Consider the following 15,320-nt stretch of genomic DNA (forward strand, 5'->3'; position numbering starts at 1 on the left):
ATTTTGAACTTGGGAGGGCCCTCTTCTAAAATGGCTCTAGCTTCTGAGCCCCCAAACCCACTGCACTCATCTCTTCATCAAGCAAGCAGACAGAATTTGATCCCAGAGCATGGTCTGAAGGCACATGAGGCAGTCACCTTGCTGACGCTAAGCAGGTTTGGGTCTGGTCAGTTCTTGGAGGGGAGACCACCTGGGAATCACATGTAGCCACCTTGAGTTCCATGATGGAAAATGGTGGATAGAAATGTAATGAATGAATGAATGAATGAATGAATACAGTAGACATCTGCATGCACCCTGCTTCATTGTATCGATAAGGAGCTGTGACTAGGCTGGAGGCTTTCATACTACACTGCAGTGCCATTAGAAAAGAACTAAAATGGCCCATCTCTCCTAAGCCCAGCCAGACAGGGCACAAACCAGGAGCAGGGAAGTTGCTGTGGCTGCCAGGGTTGTAGCTGAGCCCACAGAGTCCCAAAGCAGCTCTGATTCTGAGGAGGAGATACAATTTATGGTTGAGGAACTCTCTCAGACTTCAGAGGAGCAGCTGGAAGGGGAGCCCCCCCCCACTCACATCCCTGGGAGCAACAGTGAACCAGGTGCGGAAAGAGAGGTACAACCTGAGCTTTTAGACGCGAGGCAAAGACGCAGGCACAAGCAAGAGATTGCAAGGGCTGAGCTTCGGCGCTCAGCCTGATTGGCTCGATGTCAACAGCTGGGCCCAGAAGCATCATGGGAGAGGGGGAGACCTTCCCCTCCCACCCCTTAAGTTCAGAAAGTTGCCGCGTTTTCCCCTAACGGAGATCAACTGACGTCCTAACCCTTAGAAACCCCTAGATGGCTGTTCCTTTGTAGTTCCTCTGAGTCTCAAGCAATTAGCATCTGTATGCCTCATTAGGATAAATGGAATCAAAGCAGCCCTTTTGTCTGAGTGTTGATTCTGGCTATTGGAGAAGTCAGTGGGCAACAGGGGCATCCTGACAGTGGCTTAGGGACGGGTGAGAGTTTAGTTTCAGTTCAGTTTTGATCAGCCTTTACCAAAATAAATGAAGTTCTTCATATTTGGGATAAAAAGAACTTGAGATTTTAAAAAACTGAGCATTGGACTGACAGATTCATTCTTCCAAGGCTTTGGGTGCTTTGCTCTCAGCAGTCTGGATTTTAATCCCTGTGTATTCAAGCATGTCAGCACCTAATTTAGGCTGCCACCCTTTTTGTCTGACAGGTTTCCCATATTTAGCAGCAGGTACATCATGGTCCTCTCTAGGGATGGTGCAGGAACCCAAAGACGGAGTGGAGTCCAATGGACTCCCCTTTGTCCAGCCTCCTGGGTAGGGATGGCGGAGAATTTTGCCACAGATTCCAGGGAGGCCGAATGCCAGTGCATTTGCCCCCCCCCGAATCCGTGGCGGAGCGAAACCCCCCACCCCCACCCCGCGAAATGGCGTTTGCCAGTGCTTTGTGAATGGCGGTTGCATCTGTGGCCGCCATTCGCCTCCCCACGAATGCCATGATAGGCTACGCAAGTATTTACGTAGCCTATCACGGCTAACGCAGGGATGCCATTTGCATCCCTGCAGAGGCCGTGATAGGCTACGCAAATACTTACGTAGCCTTAGGGATGTACGGAAGTCACTTACCTTTTCGAAGGGGGTGATTCGCGGAGGGGAGGAGGCACTCCATCTCTCCCCCCGAAATTCTGGCCGGGGGGGAGGCACTCTGTCCCTCCCCCCAAAAATTCTGGCCGGGGGGGAGGCACTCCATCCCCCCCCCCAATTCTGGCCAGGGGGGGAGGCACTCCATCCCTTCCCCCCTGAATCCTGGCCGGCCGGGTCTGCAAATGGCGGCGGCCGTAGCCACCGCCGTTTGCGTCCCTGCAGTCAGCCATGATAGGCTACGTAAATGTTTACGTAGCCTATCACGGCTGATTTAAAAGAAAAAAACAACAACGCGCGTACACAAATGGCGGCGCCCACGGGCGCCGCCATTTGTGTTCCTTATTTTGACACATCTTAGTCTACGTAAACATTTACGTAGACTAAGACGGCGAAAATAAGGGGAACGCAAAAGCGTAGATGCTATGCTATTTGCGTTCCCCTTATTTTCGCCGTTTCAGTCTACGTAAATGTTTACGTAGACTAAGAGGTGTCAAAATAAGGAATGCAAATGGTGGCGCCCATGGGCACCGCCATTTGCGTACGCACAGTGTTGTTTTTTTCTTTTAAATCAGCCGTGATAGGCTACGTAAACATTTACGTAGCCTATCACGGTATTTTTTAAAAATCTAGCTGTGATAGGTTACGTAAATCTTTACGTAGCCTATCACTTTTTTTTTTTTTTACTGGAAATGGCGGTGGCGGCGGCTGGTCGGAAGACTGGCCGCCGCCACCGCACGGCCGCCGCACGGCCGCCGCACGGCCGCCGCACGGCCGCCGCACGGCCGCCGCACGGCCGCCGCACGGCCGCCGCACGGCCGCCGCCAGGAAGATTCGCCCAAGGTAAGTCCCGTCCCTGAGGGTGCAGGGGGGCAGACCGTTTCGCCACCGATTTTGGTGGGCTGAATGCGCTGGCATTCGGCCTCCCCGAGATTCGTGGCGAAATTCTCTGACATCCCTACGTAGCCTTTCACAGCAAAAGGCAGGAACGCAAATGGCGGCCGCTATGCCATTTGCATCCCTGCCTTTTGCCGTGATAGGCTACTGCCTTTTGCCGTGATAGGCTACGTAAGTATTTATGTAGCCTATCATGGCAAAAGGCAGGGACACGAATGGCAGCAGCTACGGCGGCCGCCATTTGCATCCCTGCGCAGCCCAGCAGCGGCTGGATGTTGCTGCGGGTGGCCCTAGCCGGCAGCTCTGTGGAGTCGCCGCGAGCAGAGCTGGCCAGTGAGGATTTCGTTGGGAGGGACGAAGCACCTCCCCCCCACCGTGGATGCCATGAAACGAAACAGTAAGTGACATTCATACATCCCTACTCCTGGGCCCAGCTCACTGAGCCATGGGGCACTGACGGACCCAGCTGCCGACTGAGCTGGAGCTCCGTGAGAGGCTGGGAGCACTGCTGAGGAGGATTTGTCCTGCCTCTGCCAGCTGTCAAGGAAGTCCTTGAAAATTGGCACAGGCAGGAAGGGCCTCAGCGGCACCCCAGCGCTCTCACCCTGGTCTCCTCCCAAGGAGGCCAGGGCTAGAGTGCTGGGGGGGGTGTGCACTGTGCTGGGGACTCTGTCAGTCAAACCCTTGTGCGCATAAAGCACAAGGGCTTGACTGCTGGAGTCCATGGTGCGAGCGGGAGGGGTGGCTTGTGCAGCTTGGTGGGTGGGGTGAGCAGGGAGGCTCGCTGAGTGGGTCTGGGCCATATGAGCAGGAGGGCAGCTCATCGAGCACCCCTTTTGGTCAGAATTTACAAAATCTATCTATCTATCTATCTATCTATCTATCTATCATCTATCTATCTATCGCAAAGTTCTTCATATACGGCAGAGAAATAACTTGAGATGTTTTTAAAAAAAACAAAACGACTGTGGGAAAAAGCAGAACTGAGAGATTTGCCCATTACTGCTCTAGCTAGAAGCTCCTGAATGTTTCCTGCTGCCTGGAAGCTTCCGTCGTTACCAGAGCAGCTTTGGAGGCTGCAACATGAAACTTCTGCATCAACAAAATCTCTGGCTTTGTCTGCTGCAGGATTCTCTCCCATCCTGGAACTTTGTGCCACCACATCCAGGGTTGCTTGGGCCAGAGTTCAAGACTCACTGTCCCAACTGTGCCACTTCAGAAAGCATGTACATTTCTAGATAAAGAGGGCGAATTATTCTGTGATGTCTCATCACCCTGCCCCCCCATTTAATGTGAATTCTTCATTTTTCATTCATTGTGGTCAGTAAGAACTCAATGAAAGTTAATAGGGGCAAATAACACACTATTGTTTTATTTATTTATTTTTAGCATTTTTACCCCACTTTTGGGCCAAAGAAAGGCTCTCAGAGCATCTTGCAAGGATTAACATTAGGGCAGTTCCTGCCTTCAGGCATACAATCCAAAAGACACAGCACAAAAGGGAAAGGGATTGGGAGGGAGGAGGAAAAAAGCAAATACATCTCTGGCTGATGTTTAAGGTAGGGATGTAGGAAGCCCCTACCTGCCAGTGTGTGTGTGGGGGTCTGCCGGGGGTGAGGCAATCCGTTCCTGCCCCCGGAATCCTCTTTGGCTGGCTCCACTCCACGGCGATTCCGCAGCACCATCGGCCAGCTCCGAAGTGCCAGCGATACGGCTGCCATGATGTATCACTGGCTGAAGGGGACTACAGACGTGATACTGAAGGGGACGTCCCTGCTTTTACATGATAGACTACGCAAATATTTGCATAGCCTATTGCGTTAATGAAAAGCACGGACACAAATGACATCCAGGACGCCATTTGCAGCCATAAAGGCCTTAGTTTAAGGTAAATGCAGCCATTCACGACTGCATTTACCTTAAACTAAGGCCTTTACAGCCACAAATGGCATCCCGGATGCCATTTGCATCCGCAGTCAGTCCCCTTCAGCCAGCGATATGGCATGGCGGCCATATCGCTGGCAATCTGGAGCCAGAGGATCCAGCCAAAGAGGATTCCGCGCGGAGGCAGGGGTAAGTCTTCCGTTCTGCCACGGACTCGGGAGGGGGGCGGATTCTTTAGAATCCAGCCTCATTGGGGTCCGTGGCAGAATTCTCCCCCATCCCTAGTTTAAGGTACTGGTGTGTGGGCGTGTATCTAAACATGGTCATTCAACAATACAATAGCTGCTGTGTTAATGCCACAGTTAAAATAAGGTGTTCACCACTCAGTATTGTTTTTTTAATTCTTACTGCCAGGAGGCTTTGAATCGAAGGAAAAACAAGTACCATCAGAGTTAACTTAGCAGGAGCAGTCGCTACAGACCCCAGATCCCATCCCTATACAAGTGTGCCCCATTAGTACAAGCAATGATCCTCAAGACATTTTTAAATTGCAGTCATAACATTAACCCCTTTGATCTTTTTTTGTTCGTTAAAATCCTATGCCTTAATTCGCCTCTATCTGACCCCAATGCCAGATTATGAATGCATTTTCAAGGGTATTAAGCCCTTGAAAATGGGCTTAATGCCCTTGAACATGAATCCCACTGAATTCAATGGATGTAACTGGCTTATGAAGTCTGTATGGTGGCCTAAGCTTAGAGACAGGCAACCGTTTTTAAGAGAACTGGAAGCAATACACACTTACAAACATTTATTTTCTCCCAGGGTCACCTCTGTTGGTAAGTTTCTCTTGTTTCTGCTGATGACTCAATATCTTTTGTGATTTGTGTTGACAAGTGAGACCAGTAGGAAAATGTTGCAGTGTGAAGTGCAACATCCTGTGCATTGGTCCAGCCAACCAGCCGTGCCTTTTTTCAGAATACTCCATTTGAATCCCTCTTCTCACCTCATTTTTCCATTTCTCTGCCCCCCCCCCCAAAGAGGTACTCAACATTCTGTGGTCTCAGTGAGCTGTTTTGGGTTGTTGTTTGTTTTTGTCCCCTTAGGTTGTTGTCCTAAACATTTTTTTCTACTCTTGCTAACTGTCAGGGTTTCCTGAACACACTAATACCTCCTTCCTGTTTTCAGTAGCCCGTTTTGGCTACATAGCCATTACATCTCAACACCTGAGTTAGCTTTTTGGTATAGACAATTGGATTTTGATAATTTTACCCTGACCATAGTTTAATTTTTGAATCTTTTAAAATTCAACATATGGATCTTCTGCTTAAATAGATATAACACCAGCTGCACTGATTTAATAACATTCATTGTTCAATAATAATTTACTGCAGATATTCATGTGTGAAATATATGTAGTGTGGGCTGAAGGATTCCAATGTGCCCTCCGTGGGTTTTGAAAGATGAGCATGCCACTTCACAATGAGATCTGATACGACGGCTGTAGCATTTGGCATCGGATGTTCCCCTCTGTCACATGTTTCTCGCAGTGCCGCACTGAAGAATTGCTATGATGTCATGCAATATCTCTCATTTAGGAAGTATTGGAGAGTGTAACACAACTCCTGCACCACTTGTGTGACCCACCAGGCCAAACACAGCCCACCAGCCATGAGTGGTGCCCAAACAGGGGCTTGATAAACCTCCGGTGTTTGCCAGGAACTGTAAAAACAGGATGATGACGATGATTAATTACATTTCTATACTGCCCAATAGCCGGAGCTGTCTGGGCGGTTTACAAAGATTAAAAACATTAAAAATACAATATACAGAGATTAAAAACCATTTACATAAAAAACACACGAACAGACAATATACAGAAAAGAAACGTATATCTAAAACAACTTCAAACAAACAATCTCAAAAACAACCATAACCATAAGACATTCGAGGATCGATTAAACACTTATTGTATACTGCTGAATGCCTGGGAGAAGAGAAAGGTCTTAACCTGGCACCAAAAAGATAACAACGTAGGCCCAGGCAGGCCTCGTAGGGGAGATCAATCCAGAATTTGGGGGCCACCACCGAAAATGCCTTCTCCCTTGTTGCCATCTTCTGAGCTTCCCTCGGTGTAGGCAGCAGGAGGAGGGCCTTAGATATTGAGTGTAGTATACGGGTAGGTTCGTGTTGGGAGAGGTGCTCTGTCAGGTATTGTGGTCCCAAGCCGTGTAAGGCTTTATAGGTTAAAACCAGCACCTTGAATCAGGCTCAGAAACATACAGACAGCAGGGCAAGCGGGCCAGAGTTGGTCTTATATGTTCGGACCTTCTGGTCCCTGTTAGCAATCTGGCCGCTGCATTTTGCACAAGCTGCAGTTTCCGAAACCAGCTTGTTTCAGCCTGTTGGCAGGTCACAATGTATAGCCAGTGGGATGCAGTCAGCTTGATGGGCCACAAGACTTGCAGGTGTTATCAAAGGTTGATGCCATCTTAAAGCACAGTAATAACTTAATGCCTGTCCACCTCCTTCATGCCTAATATTTGTTCCCTATCATAAAGGAGGGGGACTATGGAGGATGCAGTGGTGCAGCTCAGTAATTTTGGACCCTGGACTTCATGATCTTATGGGAACTCCCTTTAGATGGCTATGTCCATTGCATCAGTTGTGAAGCACACAGCTAACATTTCTTTTTGCTCCAACCGCTGATCTATGCTTCACAGCTGCTTCTACATTCCCAATATGTTCGAGCAACAGCAGCAGCGGCAAAACTGTTTGCCTGCCAACCCTGATATCAAAATATATATGCTTTGAGCATGTGCAGTTTTGCATTTCATACTCACTTAAGTCATAGCACCCTCACGACTACAGGAATAAATGTTTCTGCTGCCCTTCTGCCTTTGTCACTTGCCACTCTCTGGGTGGTCATTTCTGTGTGCATGTCGTAAGGATGCTGGAGAAATTCAAGACAAATCAAAATGAGCTTGGATTTCTAAGAATTTGACCAGCAGAATCCACTGTGGAGTGACCCCATCAGGCTGTGCAGAGTCTGTGGACTTTCGGATGATTTTTTAAACTTTCCCGAAATTTACGCATATAAATTTGTAGGAAAATATGTAAGTTTTTGCTGAGGAAACGTTGAATGGAATGGGGGACAATACGCTAAATGTTACGTACTAAGGTAAATTATGTAAATACTTAGGTAAATACTTGCATAATTATTTGTGTATTTTTCTGCGTGACAAAAAAAAAATATTCGCATCCACCTGTGGGCGGACAATGGAACAAAAGGCACCTGACAATCTGTGAAACACAGATGGAGTGGATTTTACACAGTTCTTACATCTCTAGTGAGTGTGTGTGTGTGTGGGGGGGGGGGCTGGGCTGTGGGCCCCTGGATGTTAGCTCCAAAGTCCAGCCCCAGATGCAGCACTGGGAGAATGTAGGGTGGTTTATCTCAATCTTCAAATTTCCAGTGTACTCCAAGTTCTAAAGTTTCAAGGCTATAAGTCTTTGTTTTGATCAGTCCCAAAATTAAACCAACAAAAGCATTATTTTCTAGCAATTACGATCCCTTAGGGTGGGGTTGCCCTAGAGAAGATCTACATAGCATAAGGCCATATCTCCTACCTTGACTATTTATAACTCCCTGGAGAATTTTAAACATCTATTGTTTGTGGCTGGTTTCCATCTCTTTGGAAAACGATTCAAGCCCCACACAGGCCCGTCAACAGTGGGAGATGGGAAAATGTCTGCTTTATGTTCAGAGCTGCTGTTTCTCTCCCTGAATTCAGAGGCACGTGGTAGAGTTGGCACTAGTTTTTCTGGCCTGTTGCAGTCACCTAGACATGAATCTGTAGCCTGCCTCTGAGACTCCCTCAAGGTGAATGTACATGTCACTTGATGAATTTCCCACCAACAGTAGTTCCATCCTAACAGGACTGAGCTTCAAAGGGTGGGGGGTAGGAGAAAATGACCTAAAATTAGAACACCGAGTTAAAAATGTGAAAAAAAATGCTTTTCCTCAGTTGACATGGCAGTGCAGTCCTCTTGAGTCAATACACATATAAAAGTGGCCATCGAGGTGATACATGTTGTTCACTCTTGCCCCAGAAGTAGCGAAGAGACTGATCTGGAACATTCATTCCAGTTGCTCAAAAACCAGTCTAGATTGTTCTAGACTGTATCTAGAACAATCCCCAATACTCTTCTGCTCATGAACTGGAGAGCAGTGCTTGTCACAATAGTGCAGCGGGGTGTGTGTGTGTGTGTTGCAAATTGGGGAGATAAGCAGAAGGCAGAGGAGCACCAGTTCCTAACAATTCAGGTTTCCATCATACTCAGAGTGTGACAGCCCTGAGCATGACCAAATCCTGGAATATTGAGAGCTGGCTGTATTGTATACAGAAAGAAGTGGGACCTATGACAAAATCTTGCATTCTATCCCCATCTCCTAGAAAGAGTGCTGTTGTCCATCTAGGCAACCAGCCATGCCCTCTTCTAGGATACTATAACGCTGGAATGTCAAACCTCTTTCAGCCCAAGGGTTAAATTCAATATTGGGGAAGCTCTCAGGGGCCACGTTACAGGGGCTGAAGGCATAAGAACATATGAAAAACCATGCTGGATCAGACCAAGGGTCCATCCTGTTCACACAGTGGCCAACCAGCTGGGGACCCACAAGCAGCAAGCACAACAGCGCCCTCCCACCCATGTTTCCCACTAGTGTACATAGGCATACTGCCTCTGATACTGGAGGTAGCACATAGCTATCAGGACTAAGGCTTCTCCTCCAGGAATTCATCTAACCCCCTTTTAAAGCCATCCAAATTGGTGGCCATCACTATGCCTTGTGGTAGCACATGCCATAGTTTAACGATGTGCTGTGTGAAGAAGTCCTTCCTTGTATCTGTCCTGAATCTCCCACCAATCAGCTTCATGGCTGAACCCAGAACCCCGGGTTCTTGTATTTTGAGAGAGGGAGAAAAATGTCTCCCTATCCACATTCTCTACACCATGCATAATTTTGTAGACCTCTATCATGTCTCCCCTTACCCTCCTTTTTTCCAAACTAAACAATCCCAGCTGTTGTAACCTTCTCTCATAGGGGAGATGCTCCAGCCCCGTGATCATTTTAGTTTCCCCTTTCTGCACTTTTTCCAGCTCTACAATATTGTTTGAGGTGTGGTGACCAGAACTGTACACAGTATTCCAAGTGTGGTCACACCATAGTTTTGTATAGGGGCAGTATGATATTGGCATTGACCTTGCAGCTCAGTGGAGAGGCACCAGACCCTATAAAACCCTCCCTTCTTTAGATGGCCAGCCCAGTAGCAACCCAGACCCTCTCACCTTGCCTTGCCTCACACCACCAGCCCTGCTTCAACTCCTCTATCCAGTCCAGTATTTGACTTGCAGCCTGTCTATAACTACATCTCTAACCCTCAGTTAATTTTGGCACGATCCAGTATCTGACCCCCGCCCCCGCCCATTCACAGCCACATTTCTTGGTTCTGCCCATGGGCTCAGCACCCCGGGTCACAAACTATGCCCCAGGCCTGACACAAACCCTACTGCAGCCGTTTTACATAATGAACCCTTGCATCAGAGGGAGGGGCTGTCCCTGCTGAGTGCATTCAGCCACTATTGCCAGCAACAGAAAAGGGACCACCCTTTATTTTGAATTATTTATCACATTACCATCCATCTTCATCTTCATATGATGTGTGATTGCACCATAGATTTGTATAAGGACAGTATGAAATTGGCAGTTTTATTCTCAATTCCCTTCCTAATTATGCCTAACATGGAGTTTGCCTTGTGGCCGCACACTGGGTCAAAATTTTCATCAAGCTGTCCACCACCTCAAGATCTCTTTCCTGTTCGGTCACCAGTAGCTCAGATCCCTTCAGGTTATTCTTAAAGTTGGGAATTTCCCCCCCCCCCAATGTGCATCACTTTACACTTGCTTACATTGAACTGCACTTGCCATTTCGATGCCCATTCGCCCAGCTTAGAGAGATCCTTTTGGAGCGCCTCACAATCCATTTTTGTTTTCACAACCCTAAATAATTTGGTGACATCGGCAAACTGGGTGACTTCACTACTCACTCCTAATTCCAGATCATTTATGAACAAGTTAAAAAGCATTGGTCTTAATACAGATCACTGTGGGACCCCAATGTTGACATCTCTCCATTCGGAGAATTTACCATCTATTCCTACTCCCTGCTTTCTGTTCTTTAACCAAAAAGGGGTGGGGCCCACAATTCCTCAAATGCCAGAAAACTTTAGCTTAAAGCTCTTTCTGCCTCTAACTACACTGTAGGAGAGGCATCTCGATATTTTGGAATAGGGAAAACAGCAAAAGCTGTGAAACCATCAAACAATCAGCAGTCATGGGGAGAGGCCAGGGGAAGGGGACGTGACTATCGGGGGAACCCTGGAGGGCCAAATTTGTCCCCCAGGTGGGCCAGATTTGGCCCACAGGCCTGAGGTTTAACAACGCTGTTGTAAGCTGTAAGGATCTCAAGCTGGCTGTTCCACACTTCCACCTTTTCTCATGTTCTTTTCCAATGGACACCCAAAATTCTGTGGCTACTGAGCATGCTCATTGAGCTGTTTTGGGGGGTTGTTTTGCTCCCTTAGAAAGTATTTTTGTATTTCTGCAAACTCCACAATTTCCAGGGGAATGCTGATAATTGTGGTCTTGTTTCTCTGAGGCCCTGGTTTCATTTGTCGGCCCTCACCACCTTACCGTTGACTCAAATGAGCAATTGCTGAGCCCATTTGGGAATCCTTTTTGCAATTTTCTCCCCTCCCCTCCCCCCACATTTACACCAACTAGGAAATCCCACCGACATGACACAAACTGGCACACTCATTACCAATGAAATGCAAAGACTCTGGCCTAGTTTTCAGTGAAGTGGTTAACTGCATCTGGGCTATAGCACATCAGGTGGGATTTCACATGACTGAATGCTCCTCGAAGGGCTTCTCACTATCATACTAGTATGCTATCTGTAGATAATTTTTCTTGTTTGGGAGCAGCATTCAATTATGTGAGCTTACATGCAATTCGAAGTGATCCATCCCAGTTACAGGTGAACCACCTCAGTGACAACTCAATCTCTCTGGATATATGCATTGCACTGCAGCCTTTCATTAGCAATATTGTTTGATATTCTTTCATTTTCCTCCTTAAAATCTTCCGTACAACTTAAACATGTCTTGTGTTCTGCACGTAACATATGCATATATATTGCAGTAAACAGCCCACTAAGGCAGTTCCTTTTATCAAGCCACAAGGTGAACTGTGGTTGCAAGCAACAAGATACTGATAACCTTATCAGCACATTATTTAAAGATGTATGGAAGCATTCAAGTACATTTACTTGTACTGATGGCAAAAACAGAGCTGAGGAAAAATTGGCACCCATCTATTCAAATGGAAGAACTTAAAGTAAATTCCTTCCACACCATTATTTACATGTTGAAGAGCTATTTTAGGGGCACCAAGGGGGTTGGGCATGTCCTGTGGGATTTGGGGCATTTTCCCTTTGAATGGCAGTCTCACCCCCCTGTCCCCCATTGCCATATTAGAAAAAGTTGCTCTATTTTCAAAAGTGTCTTACCATGTGGCATGGAAGGCTATTGTTTGAGAAATAAAAGCCCAGATCCCCCTTGGATCCATGGAATGAGTTGTCCTGTTCCTTGGATGCTTGCCATGGCTTTCTTTTTCAGAGATACCATGGACCCATTCATGCCATTGTGAGATCAATCACAGCAGTTCGGACTCACCACCTCTGAAACTGGACATCTACTCTGGTGCCTAAATATGGCTCAAGGTGTTTATCTGTGGATTGACGCACACTTAACCCCAAGATCAGTCTCGTAACAGATCTATTTCCCAGCATCAGAAGGTTCCATTCATTCAGAGATTTCCCCTATCAAGGTTTCTGTAAAGAAGGAAGCATTTTGCTTCCAAGAAGAAGCTTGGAATGTGTGGGACACATAGCGATGGGTGATCGCCCATTGACAGGAGCAGTGAATGACAAAGATGTTGGAGTAGTCAAACGTGCCAGTGATCAAAAGCAGAACACCATTTCTCCTAAAAAGGAAATAAAATAAAATAAAATAATCTACACTACTAAGAAGGAGGCAAAGAAGATTCCTAACCCTCTGATAATACCAGGCAAAGAGGAAACCCAACCTCTGACCATTTTCACATGTCATTAGTTGTTGTTTTTGTTTTTTCTAGGGCTGAGCAAAAATTCTCCACATCCTATTTGTGTGTGTGAAAATTGGGAGAGGGGAATGTCACCAAATATTTTGGGGTGAAATTCAACAGTTTTGGAGGATGGGTGAAAAGATAATACCTGAAACGCTTTTCTAAGAAATTTTGGCTCAGTTAATACTGAAATAACCATACTGTTAACTGGTTTACCATATTGTTAGTACATACTGGTGTTGGGGGCAAAATGTTGGACTTAGAATGGACTTACTTAAGCCATGGTGGGTTGCAGTGCATGGTGGTGGCTATTTTGAACACTCAAGCTGCAGCAGGCGGGCGCTGTGGCTTATCATGTTGTGCGCACCCGGAGAAGGTGTCTTATGCAAGGGTTAAACAACCCTCTCATAACCCTAAAAGAGCCCATGACGATAGATAGATAGATAGATAGATAGATAGATAGATAAGCTGCAGTGCATAACTGCATAAATAAGCCACAGTGGGCTGTGGTGATTGTGCAAACCCGATCGCTCTCAGCCTAGCCTTCTTCCCATCCAACTACTGACCAGGGCCAACCCCACTTAACTTCCGAGATCAGACAAGCGCGCACAGGAAAACAGCAGGAAAATAGCACAGCGCTTGAGTGTGAACTGCATAGTGTGAAAGGCGGGTGGTGAAACCTCATTGGAAGCAAAAAAAGGTGGTAAGTGTAGATCCAGCTGGAGTTGTGAGGCCACCACACATTCCAGCACCTTGCCCCAGAATGGCAAGTTTGACACAGGGCAGTAGCTATCCCAAACCATAGGATCTAAATTGGGTTTCTTCAACAAGGGCATCACCACAGCTTCTTTCAAAGTTGCAGAGACCTCACCGTCCCTCAAGGAGGCAGTGACCACCTTGGTGGTCCAGCTACCCAGCCCATCTCTGGCACATTTCACTAGCCAGGATGCTCAAGGATCTAAGAGCAAGTTGTAGGCCTCAGTCCTCCAAGCAGTTTGTCTAGGGATGTACGAAACTCACTTACCTTTTCGCAGATGTGATTTGTGGGGGGGGGGAGGCGCTCCATCCCTCCCCCCAGAATCCTCCCTGGCCGGCTCCGCTCCGCGGCAGCTCCACGGAGCCGCCAGCCAGGGCCATCCACAGCCAGAGTTCCGGCCACAGACAGGCTGCTGCGGCCGCCATTTGTGTCCTGCGAAGCTGCTGTGATAGGCTACGTAAGTATTTACGTAGCCTATCATGGCAAGCCAAAAAACCCCAACAGCGTACGCAAATGGCAGCAGCTACGGCGGCTGCCATTTGCGTTCCCTATTTTTAGCCGTTTTAGCCTACGTAAATATTTACGTAGGCTATTCCGGTAAAAAAAAAGGGGAACGCAAATAGCATAGTGGGCGTCATTTGTGTGACCCCCCCCCCCGTTTTAGCCTATGTAAATATTTATGTAGGCTATTATGGCAAAAAAAAAAAAGGAACGCAAATAGCACCCACTACGCTATTTGCGTTCCCCTTTTTTTCGCTGTAATAGCCTACATAAATATTTATGTAGGCTAAAACGGCTAAAAATAGGGAACGCAAATGGTGGCCGCCGTAGCTGCCACCATTTGCGTACGCTGTTTTTTTTGGCTTGCCGTGATAGGCTACGTAAATACTTACGTAGCCTATCACGGCTATGATGAGGAAGCAAATGGCGGCCGCAGATGCGGCCGCCATTCACAAAGCAGCGTGAACAGCACCAGGTAAGTGCTCTGTTTCGCATGCCTTTCATGGGTTGGGGGGCGGGGGCTTCATTCCGCCACAGATTTCGGGGGGCTGAATGCACTGGCATTCAGCCTGACTGAGATCCGTGGCGGAATTCTCTGACATCCCTAGTTTGTCCACATCCTCAGGTTGCACAAGCTGAAAGATATCCATAACATGACTAGATGTTTCACTAGCCCCATCCATCTCAGACTCTGTCATAAGAATGGCATCCACGTCGGCACGAATACGAGCAACTTTTTCTTCAAAATGTCTAGCAAATTGCTTACAGAAGGCTTTTGAGGGCTTGAGCTGTTGTATTCTAGAACCTACATCCAGGAGGCTTTTAATCACCTGAAATAGCTCCGCTGGACAACACTGAGCAGATGCAATGGTGTCAGACAAGTAAGATTTGTTTGCCGCTGCCACCGTCACAGAGTCGGATCATAAATGAATTCTTACATGTGTTCGATCATATTCATTATGAGTCTTTTGCCATTTGTGCTGTAATCATTAGGGGTGTATGAAATACTTACCTTCAGGTTCTGGGGGGCGTCCGTGGTGGTGGGGAGGTGATCCCTCCCTCCCCCTGGGATCCTCCCCAGCCGGATCTGCTCCGTGGTGAGTCCATGGAGCCGCTGGCTGGGCCTGTCCGCAGCCGGACTTCCGTCTGCTGCCAGGATGCAGCCACAAGTGGCATCCAGCTTAGGGGATGCCATTTGCATCCCTGCTTTAGCTGTGATAGTCTACGTAAACATTTACGTAGCCTATCATGAAAAGAGTAGCGACGCAAATGGCATGGTGGACGCCATTTGCGTCTCTCCTCTTTGCTGTGATATTTATGTAGTGTATCACGGCTAAAGCAGGGACGCAAATGACGTTCACTACGCTGGACGCCATTTGCGGCCGCAGAGTGGAGC

Source organism: Heloderma suspectum, chromosome 5, assembly GCF_057233095.1.
Source record: "Heloderma suspectum isolate Gila_16-S chromosome 5, 16-S_ref, whole genome shotgun sequence".
In the NCBI taxonomy this organism is placed as follows: domain Eukaryota; kingdom Metazoa; phylum Chordata; class Lepidosauria; order Squamata; family Helodermatidae; genus Heloderma; species Heloderma suspectum.